Here is a 5345-nt window from a genome sequence, read left to right as displayed (position 1 = left end):
AAAAAAAAAAAAAAAAAAAAAAAAAAAAAAAAAAGAAATAAGCATCTCTCTCTGTCCTGGGCTCCAAGAACCTCTATAATTCTGCCCACCACCTTCAGACACTCACAAACAACTGCAGATGCTCCAAGACAGCTGGAAGAGCTGGCATGGAAAGGCTTAAAACATCGCTTTCAAATCTGTTCTCTTTTCTTCACATGTGAACACTATAAAATATCTAAACTCTGTGTTTGGTCTATAGTTCATTCCCAGCCCTTTACCGGTCACCCCCAATTTCCCTTAAAAGGAACAATGTATTTAAAAAGGTAAGTTTGTAGAAAGCTTGCCCCTGGGTCAGCTCAGCTCCTTTATTTTTTTCCCCATTGTCCACAGCCAAATCCTTACAAGTCCTAAGGGCTGACCTTTGAGAGTTTATTGTAAGCTAGATACGACATTAAGCACTTTGTATATTTTATCTCAACTGCAACCTTTTGGGGGAGTAATTTCCAGTTATTGCCACTGTTATTTAAAGGTCTCTTATAATAACAACACAAAAAGGAACATTGAAGAATTTCAGTGACTTGTCTGATGTTCCCATGGCCCAGAAATAACAGAGCCAGGCTTCAACATGGGCCCCTGGACTCCTGGTTCTTGCTCATTTACCATGGTTTTAGATTCCAGTTTTCATGGTCCAGGAATCACTATAACATGCTATCTCTCTAAGGGAATGTCCGTGGAAACAACTGTTATATGGCCCAAAGGGCTCACTCTCTTCGAAAGGGAAGCTCTTCAAGGTCAGAGACTTGCTTATCCACCTAGTCAACCTCCCCAGAAGAAAGACAGATGATTGAAAGTCTTTAAATAGGAAAACAGACACAGAGGTTCCCCCTGACCCCCACCCCAGGCCTTTCTCTGCATCCACAATCGACTAAGGAACACTGCTAGAGGCCCAAGGGGTATCACAAAACAGTCCTAAGCACTCAGAAGGTGGCCCACAGATGTAAAACTGGTCGAGTCTCTCTACAAATGGCTAAAAGAAGGCTTAAAACTACAGAATGTAGTCTCTTCTCATTCATCCCTCCAGCTGGCCCACACCCTGTCTTTCTAACCCTGTTCCGGCAGAGGGTAAACCACTGGGCCAGTCTCTAACTAGGCCAGTCAGTCTCCTCTTTATGGAAAGTCCACATGGCCCTCCAAGCCTACAACAACCTTCCCCTTCTCCATCTACTAAGCCCCCATCCTTCCTAAGGCTCCCTGCTAAGCACCCATCCTTCCTAAGGCTCCCTGCTAAGCCCCCATCCTTTTTAAGCATCCTTCCTTCTGCACACTCCAGCTCACTCCCAGAACCCTTCTCGAAACCCTACAGCCATTAAAGCTTCTGTGACCCAGCTTCTTCTCCAACTGTTTCCTAACCTGTATCTTTCACTGTAACTACTAGACTTGAAGGTCCACCAAAGGACGGATTTCCTTATATTTCTCTTCTCTCATGCACAGCACCATCTTAGATCCGGTCGCTTGAACCCATCTGTCACAACTTTAATTTAGTAAAGCACCTAAAACCGGTGATTTCCCCCCAAGCTTTTGTTGCTGTAGATGTTACAGCCCAGCCAATCTATTGACAGTGCACAGCATGAAACCTGCTGAGAAACTAAATTTAATCTAGAAATGTACAGAAAGGGGCCATTGGGATTGAGAATAGCTAGATAGGAATTCTGGAATATGGTTTTTATTTCGGATTTTTTTTTTTTTACATAGCTAGATAACTTTAAAGCTGCTCTCTGTGGATGCTGGAGGGCCCTTAGATTTCCTTCATCAAACACTGCTGCATGAAGTCTAAAGTCCCCACACAAGCAAGCTCTGACACAGCCAGCCCCAAGAACATATGGGAATACCTTAGAAACCAAGACTCAGAGGCACATGCCTGTAACTCCTGCATCTGGGAGGTGGAAGCAGAAGGGTCAGGAATTCAAGGCCATCTTTGACTTCCTATCAGCCATCCCAAGCTATTCAAGACCTCATCTCAAAACAAAAACAAAGCAAAATAGAAAGAAAACCAAAGTGTGTCTTGTTAAGACTCTGGAGTGGGGGTAGACGGCCGAACACACCCCCATCTCTGAGTTTAGTCTACACTTTGCAACAAATTAAACAAGGTCATTACAATGTTCAGCCTAAAGAAAAAAAATCTTAACAAAACCACAGAGATTCCTGAGACACCGAAAAAAAAAAAAAAAAAAAAAAAAAATTTTTAAAGAGGCAAAAGTCTTACCTGTGCTAGAATGCCAAGTCTCAACACCAAAATGACTGACTCCGGAAGTCTAAGTAGCTCTCCACGCCATGTAAAAGCTAATGTAGCTCAAATCTGTTACTGCTGAGAGTTCCTCCTGGGGTCTACCTCTCTCTCTCTTTCTCCTCCCCAAGGCTCCCAATGAGTCACTGTTGGAAAAGCTGCAACACTGGACTGGCAGAGTCCAGCCCGAGGTGGTGGGCCTCGGTGTCAGAGGTGACCGAGGCAGAGGAACACTCCGAAAGTGACAAAAGCGATTAGCAAGTTCCTGTGCTGAAGTGAGTTTCCTGTGGCTGGCTTCTCCACAAAGGGGTTTCGCCTGTGTGGGTTTAGGGGCCTGTGCGCATGTGCGTTTGTTTCCCTCCATGAGCCTGTGAAACCTACCCAAGCAAGAGGCCGAATAGGGCTTTTGCTGCACGGCTGGATTTCTGTTTGATTACCGTTTTTATCCTTTCTGGATCGTTTCTCTCTCTCCATTCCCTCCCGTTTCCTCCCCCAAAGTCACCTACATACAAGTGAGGGAAGGAAAGGGTGTGAAACTGGGATGATTCTTTCAGGAAATGAAACAAGAGAGGAAAATCGGTTTCACTGTCCTGGCTGGTCTCGGTTAATTTAAGCTTAAGTAAAAGCACTTAGCTGAGAACTTAACTTCCGGGCTGAGAATGGAGCCTATGGGTAGAGTACTTGCCCGGCCCTGTGTTTGTGCCCCGTATTGAATAAAAACCATAGTTCCTGGCACACACCTGTTATCCCAATGTTCAGAAGGATCAGAAGTTCCAGGTTACCCAGGTGTGATGGCACCTGCCTTTAATTCCAGCGCTCAAGAGGCAAAAAGCAGGTGGAGTTCTGTGAGTTCAAGGCCAGCCTGGTCTACATAGAGAATTCTAGAACATTCAGAGCTGCACAGAGAGTCTCTGTCTAAAAAAAAAAAAAAAAAAAACACATTATTGAAGGTCATCAAACTCAGCTGCACACGGAGTTCACCACCAGCCCAGCAGGAGACAGTCGGTGGGTTCTCTGGATCACTCTGCCTTATTAATAATGAGTTGTGCTGCCAGTATTAGTAACAATTTAAAAATGAACAGGCCGATGAGCATAGCGAAAGTCAAGTAACGGCCACAGAGCAGCACCTGGGCCGGGAGGTACTAGACCCTGTGCTGTTTTCTGACCCCTCTGAGTTTCATTATTTGACTAAAAACACAACTGTACTTGTCCCTCCTCGCTGTGCCAGCCAGGTGTAGAGACCATCTGCCACAATGTAGCCCCATGGTCAAACTGCCTAAACCAGCCATTTGACTCTCCTGAAGTATTAACACCCTCCCCTCCCCTCCACCTCCCCTCCCCCTTCCCCTCCCATGCCCTGCCACCCTAAGTCCTGAATCACTATAAATGACCAGGATGGTAACTTGCTCAAAATATCAGAGTGCCAAGTAGGCAAACAGCAGAAAGACCTTAAGGCAGACATGAGATTGGATTAGCCAGGCCGAAGGTACTTTAAATGGGATTGAATGGCATATGTCTCTAATCCCAGCACTCTGGAGGCAGAGGCAGGCAAATCTCTGAGTTCTGGTCTACAGAGTGAGTTCCAGGACAGTCAGGGCTACACAGAGAAACCCTGTCAGAGAGAGAGAGGGAGGGAGGGAGGGAGGGAGAGAGAGAGAGAGAGAGAGAGAGAGAGAGAGAGAGAGAGAGAGAGACAGAGACAGAGAGAGAGACAGAGAGAAAGACAGAGAGAGGAAAAAGAAAGAAAGAAAGAAAGAAAGAAAGAAAGAAAGAAAGAAAGAAAGAGAAAGAAAGAAAGAAAGAAAGAAAGAAAGAAAGAAAGAAAGAAAGAAAGAAAGAAAGAAAGAAAGAACTTGAAGAATGTACTTGAAGCGGTATGGACAGAAGAAAGGAAACAACATCAGGCTTACAAATAGACACACAGAAGCCTCTATGAGGCCCCCCAGTAGCAACTTACTAATAAAGTAGGAACTTAATCTCTAATGGACACACAGTCTCTCTCCAGAAAATTCCCTGTGGGAAGTTTGATTACTACTGGAATATTATTAGGTAGGCAAAGCACAAATAATTTGTTGGATAACTTCTTTCTTTGCCTCTGAGTTTGTGTTTCTAAGGGTGAGGGCAGCTGCTACAAACACCAACACCTCTGCCAGATGAAATGAGTTAAAAAAAAACAAGAAATCTCTCAGGAGGGTGAAGACAAAGGGCCAGGAACTCGAGGCCATCTGGGGGTACACAGAGCATTTCCAGGCCAGTCTGGTTTATGAGACTTGTGTTTTAAATTTAAATAAAGAAATGTATGTGTGTTTCGAAATGAGGTCAAGAAAAAGCGAATAGAAAAAAAAAAATCAAACAAGGGTTGGGTTCAAAAGGAAAGCATGTGCCCTTGAGGCTCTAAGTGTTCTGGCAGACAATACGAAGCAGAAAAAAAGACACAGAAAACTCAGCACTCACTGGGTAACATGTGCTCAATACTGTAATCCCCGAGTTCACCAAGAATTCAAGGCCAGCCTGGGCTACAGAGGGAGGCTGTTCCCCAAACACAGGAGCAAATAAGCAACACTAGTTACCTAGCTGGGGATGGTGGTCCTCTGGCTCCTGGGTGCTAAGCCCACATAGACACTTTGCCTTTGGATTTCCACAGGGAGGAAGGAAACCAAACCGCCATCCTTAAGCAGCCTGTAGCAAGGTCTGTGCGGTGAATCCTCCACAGTCTCTCCTTGGCCAGACTATCTCGACACCCTAGGGACAGGTGTGACAGGGCAATGACATACCCTCTGTGTTTCACCAGGCCGTTCCAGTTCAATCCAGATGAAGACTGACGTCAACTGTGCTTTGAGAAAGGCATTACCAACGGTTTTTCTCACCCAGTTTCTGAAAGCTTTGGTACTCCGAAGCCTAAGAGTTCAAAATGATCTACCTGTGGGGGGTGGGGGAATGCACGCTGGGGGGTGGGGGGGCGTTTCCTCAGGGAACCGGTGAGCTGGGCCTACTCTTGGGAGGAAAGAGGAGAAGGACAAAGGCAGCTGCCCTCATGGACCAAACCTCCTCCTCCAGATGCTTCTGCCGCTCTGAATCTTAA

General features: G+C 45.6%; 1 protein-coding gene across 2 annotated transcripts in view; it reads right to left on the bottom strand.

Annotated features, from left to right (window-relative positions):
- Rhoh (ras homolog family member H) overlaps positions 1-5095 on the bottom strand; it is a 32989-nt gene extending 27894 nt beyond the window's left edge. The window contains exons 1-2 of one of the 2 annotated variants that reach the window (XM_021163746.2): positions 4834-5095; positions 3004-3174 (exon numbers count right to left, since the gene is read on the bottom strand). The gene's annotated coding sequence lies outside the window, so the exon portion shown is untranslated. Of the gene's footprint in view, positions 1-2242; positions 2541-3003; positions 3175-4833 lie in introns of those variants that run through there. The other variant, XM_021163744.2, reaches the window with a different exon arrangement.
- Positions 5096-5345: the final 250 nt, after the last annotated feature.

The sequence above is a fragment of the Mus caroli genome, chromosome 5 (assembly GCF_900094665.2).
Source record: "Mus caroli chromosome 5, CAROLI_EIJ_v1.1, whole genome shotgun sequence".
NCBI lineage: Eukaryota > Metazoa > Chordata > Mammalia > Rodentia > Muridae > Mus > Mus caroli.
This window is presented reverse-complemented; position numbering and strand designations above follow the sequence as displayed.